A 14,553-nucleotide genomic window follows, 5' to 3' on the forward strand; every position below is an offset into this window, starting at 1 on the left:
ACAAAATAGTGCCTATTAGACGATTTAATGAAAATGCTGTATTATTAATATCTATTATTTGTCTAATCACATGCCTCTCAGCTCTCCCTGCACTTTGCTTTTCCTTTGCTGGGGGAGTGTTTTGATGCTACTGTACACAAAGTGCCTTGTAAATGCTGTGACCCCTGACTCATAGGGGACCTATGAGTGTGTGTTTGTGTCAGAGTGAAGCTATGTCCCCAGGACGTTAGTCAAAGGGCTACAATGTGGCCCCTTTGAAGAGTCTGTTCACCATGCGATGTACTTTTCTTCTTCGCGCCCCCTCCGAGCATCTCCCGCTTCACCCCTTGTTTGATGTTTCTTGGACATTTTGTTAAAAAATATATAAATAAATATGAAGACAACAGTACACAGACGCTTTTGAAAAACAGAGAAATAGGACGAGCCTTTTTTGCGGACACACACATGCATTCTTGAGAACCTCCTCAGAGGAGCGAAAGTAAGATAGCAGGGGAGGAAGAGAGAATGAAAGATGAGGACGAAGAGCAAATACGAGATTAAGAGGGAGAGAGAGAGAAAGAAAGAGAGCTGGAAAGAATGAGAGAGAGAGAGACTCTCCTCCCTTCGGCAGCAGCGCTTGTGTCTCTTTCATGTCCACCATGCTTGGATCTGAGGCTTCGTCTCCCAGCTGGGCCTGGTGTGCATGTGTGCAGCTAAGTGCCGGCTAATTTCCCCTTGGATCTCCCGGCCGGAGCCTAGGATTTCTCCCCCAACAACGCCACCCCACAAACACCACTGCCTCGGTCCCCTGTCCTTGTGAAGAGGAGATGGGAAAGGGGCAGATTTGGCAGCGATGGGCGAACAGGAGCTCCTTCCATATAATGAGAATCCACTACGAAAAAGACACTGTGCAGTGCTCCGTTTCCAGGGAACATAACATGGGACCGCACTCTAGCAGCAGAACTTCTACGGTGAGAAACACCAGCAATCGTTATCATTTTATATATCTAATTCATGTGCAAGGTCATTGTGGTGTTTGTCTTGCCTCCCGTGGTATGCACGTGTAAATATTAGAAAGTTCATACTTCCATTAGTTCTGTCTATGACTTGTCTTTCAAACAGCAGATGGCACCAAATTGCAATTTCATTTTGGGGTTTCAAGGGGAACTTTGTTGTGTTGTTCAGTTTGAAGGCCGTATTCCATTAACCGGGTGGTGGTGGAACCCAAATTGATCAGAACGCCCCCCCAAAAAAAACCCTGTTTTTATCGGAACCATTATATGACAATAGGTTCCACAGTCCTCTGCCTAACTGCATGTGGTAAATATCCTTCCATACCAAACTGTCAGATTTATTTCATACTGGCATATACTCACATTGTCAAGAAGGCCGAGGCTGCTCTACAACACTTTGTGATGTATTTATTGTATGTTGCAATTTTCTTTTTATGATAAAGATTAATAATAACATACAAGACTAATATCTTCCTCAGGTTGAACATGTCTGCTGTGAGATTAAAGAGGAAATGGGTGGACACTGACACTGGAAACTCAGTCAGCACATTTCCCTCTGTGTGTGTTGTTTATGCATGCAAATGTGAATCATATCGACAATATGGAGCTTCGGCGAAAGGAAGACTGGACAAGCTGTGCCGTTCACCGGTGGCCTCCTCTCTCCCTGTGGGTGCGCGGACACCTGGTTGGGGGCGGGGTCAGGTAGTACCAACCAACCAGTCGTGGATGCCAGCACGTGTTAAAAACTGTTCTCCTCTCTGTTGTTGTAAGTTGTCATTGGAGGACGCACCAAAGGCGACCCGCGACCACCCCCAACACCCCCAATCTACAGCAGAACCTGGCACATCAGAAGATTAGAGCAATTTATTCTCTACCACCACCAAAGGGGGTATGGGTCACCTCGGCTCGGCATCCCAGGCCCTGGTCTATCCTATGGCAGGATGGAGTCCAAGCCCCAAACAACCTTGCACTGTATACTTTATTATAAACAGGCATAAATATTTAAAGTCTCTCTGGATTGAAATTACTTTATGTACACGTGGCTATTGTTTGTTAGGATTAGGGTTCTCACAATACCAAAATTATGACTTTGATACTATACCTGCCAAAATATGATGATACCCGATACGATACTGGAATATTTATCTATGATAGTAATAAATAAAATATCTGTAAGGTTCCCCTTTTTACCAGTTTGTTCCTGTCCATCTTTTTGAACACTTAACAAATGGCATTCATATTAGTATATGCCCACAGCAAGGTATTAATGAAAACAACATGGTCGGTATGTAGGCCTTTTGTCCTTATCAGACTATATGACTACATAGTCATTTCCATAAGTATCTATTACATAATTTACAGATGTGTGTTTGAGGTGAAAAAAACTAAAGATGGACTCGTAATTGATTGGCAATTTCTCCCCTTTATTGGAAAACAACAATGAAAAACATAACACCACATACCTTTGCACCGATACACACATGCCAATCCTTAGTCTGTCTGGTAGAATTTTGAATATTCACACTTGTTGCAACTATTGCACTTGTTTATGCACGTATTACAACTGAACTATTTTTACACCACTAGAAACACTAACTCAATAAATTAACTGAAATGTATTTTGTGATGGTCCTGTTAGCAACTGAACATGTTCTAAAAATTATAATAGCCATGACGATAATGTGCAATGTCTCATTATCTGGACAGTTCTTTTGCCAGTTAAAGGTTCTTTGCCAAAATAACAACCATGTCGACGTGCTCTTCACTCAGCCTGGAATGCCTAGGACTGCAGATAATGCCCGATGTGCTAAACACTCTTTCTGATGCACAGCTTGTGGCAGGAATGGACAAGTACTGTGAGGCAAAACAAGCCAGATTTGTCAGAGTGGCTGAGTGGATCTTCAACCAGGTCAAAGGACCTTCAGTGGCACTTGTTTCCTTGTGTTTGTACTGCAAGAATTCACTTAGTTCGTCAGCTGGTTGCAAGGGGTCATAGTCACTAGCCTCTTCTGACCCCTTCTTTTCAAATTTGATGGTTGACAGTTGATAGTTTTCCTCTTTTTTTTGTCCCTCCTTCATCTTCTACTTGATGCGAATGCTGCTCTCCTGTTCGGACCTTTTCCACTGGCTGTATTGAGGCCTCACAAGTTTTTGAAAAATATGTTCCTTCACTTCTTCCTCCATTGCAACAAAAGTGTCTTTGAACCTAGGATCCAGATATGTTACAGTATGAAGGACAATGTTCAGCTGTGTGTCTTCATATCTGGAGTCAAAGTCTGATTGCATTTGGTCTTTCATGGCACCTGCAATGACGCGTTCTCCATCCCTCTTCAACAGACAGGAAAATGACTTCCATTTCAGAGGCAGTACAGAAGACAGCGTGGGTACCTTTTCTCCACTGAGTCCATCCGTTAGGTCACTTATCGGGTCAAGTACCTCTAGAACCGTCTCTAAATTTGCCACATCCGATCTTTTGGCATCAAATGCCACTTCTTTCTGTTTTCTGCCAAAACAGCACAGACAGCCAGACTCGGTCGATCCCGGATGATGGTGCACTTCTACACGGCCATCATGGAGTCCATCCTCTGCTCCTCCATCACCGTCTGGTACGCTGCAGCCACAGCCAAGGACCAGCTCTTCCAGGACCCTGAAGCGAGCTAAAAAAATTGTTGCCAACCCCTCTCAACCCGGACAAAACCTGTGTGTGCCCTTGCTATCTGGCAGGAGGCTGAGGTCCATCAGGACCAAGACCTCTTGCCACACAAACGGTTTGTTCAGCAACAGAGCCCGGTCCCCCACTGACTAACACTGTCATCCCTGTCCACTGGTCACACTCCACATGCACATACACTTGTTACTTTCTGTTCGCTGACTTTTTGTTTTTTTTCATCTTGCACTATGTTGTCTTATCTTTCTTGTTGTCACGCACCAACTGCCAAGTCAAATTCCTTGTATGTCTAACATATTTTGATAATAAACGTTCCTGATTCCGGATTCCTGAAGATGCCAAACACACACGCACAAACCACCTCCTCCCAATTATTCCACTCACTTCTAATGGTAACCATTTGTCTTTCGATGAAATCAAAATGCTGTTTTCTCTGAGGACAAATTGCAAAGCTATTCCATTCACAGCTTGAGAAAGGCCTACGGCTTGGCTGGGTTTCTTCAGGGTTGTTTAAATGACGGGGCAGGGGCTTAGCTAATGTGGCTAATAGGCTCTGAATTGTGTGCGGTTGTGAATGTGCAAGTGAAGGAAAGGAACGCTCAAGGAAAGCAAATAGAGGGATTTATTTATGTGGCCTATGTTTTGAATTTGCCCAATGATTAAATTATAGCTGTTTTAGGGCCCCTTTGTGATTGAAACTAAAGGGACTCGAGAAGAAAGCCTTGTTTGAGGCACGAGTGAAATCCAGGAAGTAAATGATAAATCCATGTCAATGCTCATCAGATGCCAAAACTCTTCACAGCATCGTGCTGGTCTCGTCTGGCTGATAGATAGACAATTGAGTATCAGCTGCATAACAGTGAACGTTATGCAGTATTTTCTGATAACATTGCCTAAAGGAAGCATTTAATTGTTAAATCAAATACTTCTAAGCACAGAGCCTTGTGGAACTCCGTGACCAACATTGGTATTTGTTGAGGTTTCACCGTTTAGAAACAAACTGAAATGGATTCCGATGAATACGACCAGCTGCGGTTCCTTTAATACCAATTAATTATTCTAGTCTTTGCAACACGATGCAAGGACCAATGGTTTCAAACACGGCACTGACGTCCAGCAAGATAGGAAAGGAGACAAAACCTCCCAAGTAGAAGAGCTTTGTAAATTTTCACTAGTGCTGTTTTTGTGCTATGATGAACTCTAAATTCTGACAAAGAAATCTTAAAGTAAACCATAGTTATGTAGTAACATAACTGATTTGTGACTGCTTTCTCAAGGGTCTTAGAGAGGAAAGGAAGATTATAGATGGGTCTATTGTTAGAGAACACCTCTGGAGCAAGGGTGGGTTCAAATGAGTTATAATTTAGTCTAGTCTTATTAAAAGGCTAGTCAAAAATAGCTGCTACTCCACCTCCTCGGCTTGTGCCTGAAGGAATATGAGTATTAACATGACTCGGAGGAGTCGATTCATTTAAACTGACATATTCTCCATTTGACAGCGAGCTTCCGGTATGAAATGATCATTATGATTTACTAAAATAGCTTTACACCGAGTCCAACTTTAATTCTATTTTCTTGCAATGTTGCCTTGTTGGTTTTAACATTTTTTGTTGTTTTGCTGAACTCCTTGACTGTTTACCTTTGGTTTAAATAATTGAAGTGGCAGCAGAGAAAGTGTGTAAGACTGCAACTCGTATTGCTCAAGAAATCTGCCGAAACAAGTGGGAGAGTTATAAAAAGGTTTTGTGTCTTTATATGGGTTAGTTATCAAACATACTTTGCTAAATATGAAATAAGGTTACTCAGCAACCAGCTGTTCATCAAAACGGATGATGACAGCAACTCATAAAACCAAACTGCCAGTAGTAATTGTCGGTTGTTTTATTTAAATAATATTTTCTACTAGTACTAGTTGTTTAAAAGAGCAAAAACGATGAACAGTTTATGAAACGTTTGTATGCAACTAGGCAGCACATACCTTGAATAAAAGAAATGATATAAGTAGAAGAGTGGCCTGTTTATACGTTTGTTAGGCAGATCTGTGTGCACCTCTTTGCTGTTGCTATGACGCCCTGTGAAGCACCTTTATTGATCATAGTCAAAGCAGTGTTCCAGAAGCTGTTCCAAACGGTACACATACGTTGTGCGTTGGATGTAGATGCATGCCAGACGATATTGTGGCCTTTCTATTCACTACGGGTAAAATAAGTTCACAAACATGACCATTTTACCTCTCATGAAATACAACAGTAAGTCGACTTTTCTGCATGTTCGCATATTATTTTGGTCCCACATGTGTGTGTTTGGCCATGTGAGTGCGGACTTACACAAGTATGTATTCATATGCACTCTGTGTGTGTGTGTGTGTGTGTGTGTGTGTGTGGTGCAGGTGGGTGAGAGGGTGGTAATTAACAATGACATCTCCAGAGCCAGGTCTCATCAGGGCTCTTCTCTCCTCACATGCTATATTTATCGCTCTGCTCCGTCTTTCATCACATAATCACTTTCTTTATTTACCTCATCTTTCTTGTGCCCCACTACTTTATCTCTTTTTCACTTTTTCTCTGAAAAGAGAAATGAAGAAAGGGATAATAGATCAACAGATGCAGATGATTCTTCACACAATGGCAGTTGTATAAATCTAATCTTTTACACCTAAGGAAAATTAAGAAAAAATAGATTGTTGGTTATCAGGTTGTTAAAAGCTTTTGTGAAAATTATGATATAATACTGATTTGACTGTCAAAAGGTTTGCATTTTACTGTATGTGATTGATGTGCGAGTGCTCCAGGTTAATTAGCATTTCGCTAGGATTTTGCATCATCGCTGTCATCCAGAGTTCCACCAAGAATGATGCAAACATGAGCGTTCAGCAACTGCTAGATTCAGTAGCTGAATTAATAAGAATATTAGTTTGATGGCATTAAAAACACTTCGTAGTGCAAACGTCTAACATCATCCAAGTTCTGTAAACAACAAAGTATTCACACCATAAAAACAGCTCAGGATTCCAGTCTTTTTAAACGCATACTAACCAGACACACCGTTTTTCATCGCTGCTTTTCGGTACTAAATATCAGGGTTTGGTATTGTTCATATTGGACCGATGAAGGTATCAATAGGTAGCCTGGATTCGCTACCGGTACCTAGCAGTACTTTATGGTACTTCATGCAGTCTGTGGTCAAAAAGCTTATATTGATGTAAAAACCAATGTCTAAATGTCTAAATGAATTAATGTTGTTATTCATTTAGAACACTTTGAATATTTAACACGTCAGGTAAAAATCAACTCAAGAAAGGATTTATTGAAGTCCCAAACCAAAGTTTAGCATTAAATAATCCAACGTGAATCTGGAACGTGCTTGAAACACAACACATTATTGTTTCTCTATTTGATTGAAAAGGGCAATTTGCTTATATTTGATGCTGTGGGGAACTGAAGGATAGTCAGGTAGATAACCCTGAAGATCGGAACACAATTAGGCTATTGCCGTGCTCTTAAGGAACTGGGTTGCATTCATTTCTACAGGCATTCGTTGTGCAGGCAAGGTAACGGTTGGATGACAGCAAAGACCGTTGCATGGAGCTGAAACTCGAGCAAAGCAGTGTTTTCACTGCTAATATTTGACTCTCTGGACACTTTTTACACTGTGAGAAATGTCCTGCTTCCTGCACACCCTTAGCCTGCACTGCAGAGCTGGCAGAGCCACAACAAAACACCAACTAAACCAATAAAAATAATATTCTATTTTTAAAGTTTCATTTTTTTATTATAAAAAGAACAGAGGTAAGCTGGCAATAACAATTTAATTCTCAAAGATGAGTAGACCGGACCAATACATTAAATACCGACATACTCCCAACGTAGGAAAATTATTTAACGGTTGAAAAGTCATCATATAGAGAAGGAGAAGACCATCTCTGACCATGTCTGACAGTAACTACTAATACAAATACAGCAGGGATTTTGATAGCAAAAAACTTGTTTTTTGTATTTTCCCATCCACGTTGGCTTCGCAGCACGTTGCTACCATGTAAAACCACGATGTAACAATCAATCAAAATGATCTATCCTAATTACAGGATAACTGACACTGATGTTGCGTGTGTGTGTGTGTGTGACCTCTAGTTCTTCTCAATGGCCAGCAGAAGGCAGGGTTGTAGCACTCTTTGCAACTAGCGTGCGCGCACACACACACACACACACACACACACACGCACTAAACAGCCCCAGACACAAGAAGCATGCAGCCTGGTCCAAATGTGTGTACGGGCATTGGGCCAATGTAGGTTTCTGTGAGCGCCTTGATGGAGAGCCAAAGAGGGATAGGTGTGAGGTTACAGATTTAAACAAAGAGGGAGAAAAACTTTTAGAAAGAGAAAGAGTACATAAGGGTTGTTGAGAAAGTCGGACTTTCTGCAAAAAAATGTAAAAGATTGAAGGGTCAATCAAGGCTAAGATTAGGTGAAGACAGAGGGAGAGAAAGACCAAAGTGTGCAGTGGTACAGTCAGTGGCCCCTGGTCACTTTTCATCTGTTTCTGCAGTAGCTGACATGAAGATCATGGAATTGAATAAAAGGTGCATTTGTCAACCCAACGTTGGATTGATTTCAATTTAATCTTCTAATGTTTCATTTATGGAGGTGGAACCACACTGTTACGTCCCCTTTTGGGGTTGTCTAGGTGGCATTGGGAGGGGAGGGGGGGCAAACACAGGTCAGTCAGTTGGAGAAAGTTACTCAACGGATTCACACAATTTCTTATTATCAAAGTGGGGGAGCCAAACAAAAGAAATGAACATAACAAAATAGGCCTGACTACCCACTTCTAGAAACCAAAAAACCCCAAATGGCTATGCACACTCATCTCATTTTCTTTGTTAACAAAATACAGCAGAGGCATCGACCAATAATCTGGTGTTTCTAGACAGCTGTAGGCAGCACTGTGCAGGGTACCCCGGACTCACCTGGTTCGGACATTCATTCAAACAGAGCTGCCTTCTTCCGCCCAGTCGATCGCCAGCGTTGCTCCTGAAAAGAGAGACAGAGGGACCAAGCCAAGAGAGAAATCCACAGGCAGGAGGGTCCGTGCCCCAGCCTGACACGTAACACAGACAATCAAATAAAATGCAACACATTGGGTTTTAGGTGGGTGGCTGTATGTGGTTTGCTGTGCTGTTGTGGAACTAAAACAAAAACGTGAGATTTTTTATTACATTACAACACGATTCTTACTTCATAAAATGTTTTGTCAGTTTTATTTTTTAGTGTCTCGATTCAAGAAATCCAGGTTGAACTTGTTTAAAGTTGTTCCCACTTGACTGAATAGTTTATATATTTTTAGCAGGGAGTTCTATAGCACAACCTGCTCTTGAAGCAGGAAACATCAGATCTGCTTTGAACTTGTGAGAATCTCCTTAAGTTCTGATTAGAATTGTTCCCCCTCTCTGAGCCCACTGCCATTTGATCAGGACACCATAGGAGACGGCCCCTCAGCAAACGATCAGACGTACCTATGTCTAATTGAGTATTCAAAGCATAAAATAGAAATACAGTCATACAACTAGATATGATATTTATTTGATATGGAAATGTTTATACATATGCATTGCGGCTTATTAATTATTCATATTGTCTTGTTTTTTTTCCCATCCCTCGTCTGTGATATACATTATGTATTCCCTTATTCCGACAGGCGCATCTTTGAAATGGGAAGAAGAAAGGTAACGGGAAAAAAGGATGGATCAGTGGTGTCTCTCACTTTGACTACAAAAGAGTGAAGGAGGAAAAACTTCATTATACGGGCGAGTGACAGAAAGTGTGGCGCACGACGACAGAGAGACACACAGAACGAGGGGGGCTTTTTTTCCTCTCTGCCCACCTCTGTTTCATGTCTGTGTCGCTGAAAAAAACAAAGAAGGCATCTCTGTGGACCGCTCTATCCAGAGCACAGACACACACACACGACCCCGGATCTCATAAACAATGCTACCAACGATCAACTGTCAATTTTATTCAGCATCTTACTCGGCCGTAATCACAGCGTCGCCCACCGCCATCATTCTGCTGCCACGGCCGGAAGCAAACAAACAGGAAGTTAATGTCTGAGTCGTTCTCTCAATGTTTCAACCTTTATTACTTTTGCTCGGTGTAGAACCATAACAATAACCCATATTATTATTTGTCACCAGATTCCCTAAAGAAACCCATCATATAATGGGTTCTGTCCTCTCCGGCAGCAGGGCCTGGGGGTCCGACAGCGGGGCCTGGGTCTTCGGCAGCGGGGCCTGGGTCTTCGGCAGTGGGGCCTGGGTGTCCGGCAGTGGGGCCTGGGTCTTCGGCAGCGGGGCCTGGGTCTCCGGCAGCGGGGCCTGGGCGTCCGGCAGCGGGGCCTGGGTCTCCGGCGGGTCTTCGGCAGCGGGGCCTGGGTCTCCGGCAGCGGGGCCTGGGTCTCCGGCAGTGGGGCCTGGGTCTCCGGCGGGTCTTCGGCAGCGGGGCCTGGGTCTCCGGCAGCGGGGCCTGGGTCTCCGGCAGTGGGGCCTGGGTGTCCGGCACTGTGGTGTCAGCGAGGAAAAGCTCTGCTCCTGCACAACGTTTGATCCGATGTTGTGGGTAAACAGATTAACAAGAGGCCTATCAATTATTGATATAGAAATAAACAATCTTCTTTCCATATTGAGGTCACATGGAGGCATCAGTATCGAGTGTCTGATTAAACAATTGTTGATTGTTTGATCGCTAAGTTTTGTCACATGATGTCACATCTAGTTTACATTTTACTTTTAAATGAGTTTCCTCATAGAATTACATTCAACATGTTTTATTGGAATTTTCATAATTAACTGATGATGAATTCAATTAAATCCATATGAAGGATGGTGAATTCACTGTATTTACTGTACAACTGAAAATAAAATGTGTAAACTAAACTCGTGGTCATGGTTGGTGAAACATAATCAGAAGTGCAGAAAGTGTTGTACAGCAGTTTCCAGGTACTTTGGCTTTACTCACATTTTTTGCAACTGTTCTTTTCTTCACTGCAATTAAAAATACAATCTATTTTTACTTCAATAGATTTTTTGACATCTGTAATTACATTAAATATTAAAATCTTTCACTCCAATGACAAATTTGATTAATTTACCAAATACAACACAGCTATATGAACTATAAACTACACACCTGTAAAGAAAGAAGTGTCTTGTGTTATGTAACACATGTGAATTTTAGAATTTCTACTTTACAAATAATTTGAATGCTTCCTTTCCACTGAAAGGATGTGGTAATCACTTTATTATACATATAATTAATTATACAGCTGCAAAGTAATTGTAATCACCAAATCTCATTTCAGTAGTGTGAGAAAAATAGTCCCATACGTGCACCTAAACAGCATTGGGTCTCTTTGGAGGATCTCACAGCATCTCATCCATCCACATCGCTCATGACGTCCACCTTAATTGTCTGGTTGTGAAAGCTCTCATTGCCCCAAACCGATCAAACCGATCGAACCGATCAAACCGATCAAACCGATCATTTGTGGCATTTCCGGCGATCGCCACAAAGCTAACAGCTACAATGTAAACTAACGGTCGCGCAAAATCTAACTGCTACTTGTGCGCAGGGATACAGACCGCTCGGGTCAATGTGAACAGCAACTGCACATCACTGCTGAATAATGCACCCCGGGACTCACTCTCAACCAATCAGAACGCTGGATTTCATCTACCCGTATTATAAATTGTATTAAGGACAGATACTCCCTTATTTGGTTCTAACTGGCCTATTATTGAATAAAAAGAGAAAAAAATGCATTTGAATTAAGATAAAACTATTGAACAGTTCAAAATGAAGCTTAAACATCCCTATTCTGAACGTTTTGAATATTGCAGCTCTCAGTTTTCTTACATCTCCACATTCTGCAGTAATAAAACAATGTTGTGGTCGTGCCTTAATGCGCCATGCAGCATCTGTGGCTCAGGTTTACTGGTTAAGCTTAGAGTGGAGTTGGCTTGTTTTCCCTTGCTGGTGTCATCAGGTCCCACGAGGAAATGTTTCAGCATCAGTCACTGAGCGAATGTGTGTGTGTGTGTGTGTGTGACTACAAACAGCACAGTAATCTGTAGGTGGGTCATCATTCTTAATGCAGCCTGTGTCATCAGTTCCCGTGACAACAGGGGGAATGATGCGACCAATACATATGAAACAGGGTGCCATGCATAAACATGTGGGGGGGATTTGCAGGAGGAGGAGGAGGGCGAGGGCAGCATGGGGCGAGGTTATGTGGGGGATGTGAGATAGCTCTACCCATACCTGTCCTCCTTTCTAGCCCTGTTTGTCATTCACGAGAGCGCTGTAACTAGCCCCTCCCCCTGGCATGTGCGTGTGATGGATGTTGACAGCATCAACGGATGGAAGATCAGGATTAAGATCAAACACAGCTCAGCGTCACGCTGTGTCAGGTTCACTGGACGTTTTGGGCCACACGTGATACACACACACACATGCACGTATATATCACAGTAAGAGGACTGTAGTATTCTACCTCCCATAAATATAAGAAACCAAAAGAAGTCCTACTGTATACCAGTCTGAAAATGAGTCCACTTCTCTTCATTTATTCCGTCAGTAAACTCTGTAAACATGAGCTCAAGCTGTATACAAGTCTTCTTCAGTTAGACTACACGCTACACTAGACGGCATAAAATCCTCCATACTTGTCTCTGAAGAATTAGTGCACTTTAAATGGAGCATGCCGACCATTTTTATCATAATGTCTTATTTGCTGAATTCCAGATGTTTTTCTGCTATTCTGTCTCTTCACCTCTGACCCTAAACACACACGTTTGTTTAAGAACACATTGTGTGCACACCTCTCCTGTGTGTGTGTGTGTGTGCTGAGTATATTTACAGGTAAGCTGTACAGTAGAGGGACACTTGGTCTTTATTTGTTCGGGGAGAGCACACACACCAACACACACACACACACACACGCACACACTCACACACGCACACACACACACACACACACACTCGCCGAGGCGGCGATACTGGGCTGCGGCCTCTTCTCTCCACACACACACACACACACACACACAGCATTCCAAAGGGAGATGTTTTCAATTCATTCATTATAGAGGGGGCGCGGGGGGTCAAGTTCAATGCCACAGAAAAAAAGAGCGGCTCCACTGAGGGGGGGTGGGTGGTAGGGGTGGGTGGTGGGGGGGGGCGCCACCCACTCTCCCACACACACTCTCCCGTACAGATAGCACGGCGAGAGTAGAATTACCCACAGCAGAGCTTGGGACTTTGGGTAAATACACCAAAATTAGCCTCATTGTGCTGTTTGCATTTCAGCAGAGGGGGCGGGTGGGGGGGGGGGGGGTATAAAAAGGAGAGATGGTGGAAACAAAGGGATCAAAGCAAATGGATGAATGGCGGAGGTCGGGGTGAGGCATCGGAGGCGAGGGGAAACTAGCTGGGCAGTAAACATGGTTGGGGGGTGTAATGATATCATTGGTGTGCATCACGGCCTCTTTGTCTCACAGACACACAAACACTTGTCCCTCCCTTTTTCTGTCCTTTTCCATTTGTCATTCAATATCTTCTTGCCCCTCCCTCGTAGTCTTTACTCAGACTGCAGACTGCATGCAGGAAGTGTGTGTGCATGTATGCATATCGGCAAACAGTGTGACGTCAGTGTCGTGGTGTGATGCCGATCCGAACGCACAAATAACAACAATTTGCAAAGAAAACACAGAATTTTGCTTACAACTTAAAAAACTGTATTAATTCCTAATGAGTAGTTGGTGTGTCTCTATAAATATGAAATGCAGCTCAAACGGCGTGACAAGCTTTTTGGCTAGCGTATAGACAATTCTTTTCATCTGCAACAATCCTGCACACAAATCCTGAATTGTAAAAAAATATCTGTTTGAGATTATTGGGAAATGGTGGAGATCACAAGTCAAGTCAAGCGAAACCCACCTTGTCCCCAAGGGTGGTCTCGTCGTACATTTGTACGAAAAATCATCCTTTGTAATGTGGTACAATCGTGAACAAGAGGGAAAGACCACACAGGTGTGAGAGGTGGATTCCTCCTCCACCCGTGTGAAGGGTTTTAACCCAAACAACACTCAATTCATTCATTGTATCGCCTGAAACAAAGTTAGTCCTCCACAAACTTAGTAAGCAAATAAGTTAGTAAACCTAACTAGCTGTTTTCGTTGCCAGAACAAAGAAGAATCTTCAGATATGGTGTGAGTTCATTTTGCTGCAATTAGTTCTAGAAGGAGGTTTCAATTTAAGGATCTGAATACTGAAAGCTTGTAATACTTTTCATGGGTAAAATAGACACCAATAGCAACATTTACAGTGTGATGAAACCAGAAGAATCCTACGTGGGTCCAAAACTGCTGTTCACAACCAATTACATAAAAGTTATGACTCAAAGCAGGTTTACATGAATGAGGATCCATATAAATTGAGGTGAAACTCGACCTTGTTCTGGGAAGGATCAATGCCAAAGTCAAAATGTGCTTCACTCAACCTCCCTGTGCTTTTGCAATTTTCTGTTTCCCTGCAGCTTCAACAGAGATAGAAAGAAACAGGAGTAATTGAAATGTCTTAACTTGTAGCTTAATTATGAGGCAGGCGCTGAATCTCTTTCTCTTGCTTCCCCCTATTTGCATAAAACAATAAAACCTCAGATAGATTTTCGATTTTTCTCTTTGTTAAGATTAGATTTTTATATCAAAGAACGTGTCTCTATTTTCTTTTCTTTACGAACATCCCTCGCTACCAGACATTCCCACACACTATAACCATGGAAATGGGACTTGGGGGATGAAAGGAAACCATAATTTTGCGGTGGGATTAATTTGGAGACATGA

General features: G+C 42.5%; 1 long non-coding RNA gene across 1 annotated transcript; it reads left to right on the forward strand.

Annotated features, from left to right (window-relative positions):
- Positions 1–417: 417 nt before the first annotated feature.
- LOC144409443 (uncharacterized) lies at positions 418–3,986 on the forward strand. The gene is made up of 3 exons (XR_013467884.1): positions 418–950; positions 3,330–3,372; positions 3,508–3,986. It is a non-coding gene; the product is annotated as an uncharacterized LOC144409443 (long non-coding RNA).
- The last annotated feature ends 10,567 nt before the right edge of the window (positions 3,987–14,553 follow it).

This window comes from Gasterosteus aculeatus, chromosome 6 (assembly GCF_964276395.1).
Source record: "Gasterosteus aculeatus chromosome 6, fGasAcu3.hap1.1, whole genome shotgun sequence".
Classification (NCBI taxonomy): domain Eukaryota; kingdom Metazoa; phylum Chordata; class Actinopteri; order Perciformes; family Gasterosteidae; genus Gasterosteus; species Gasterosteus aculeatus.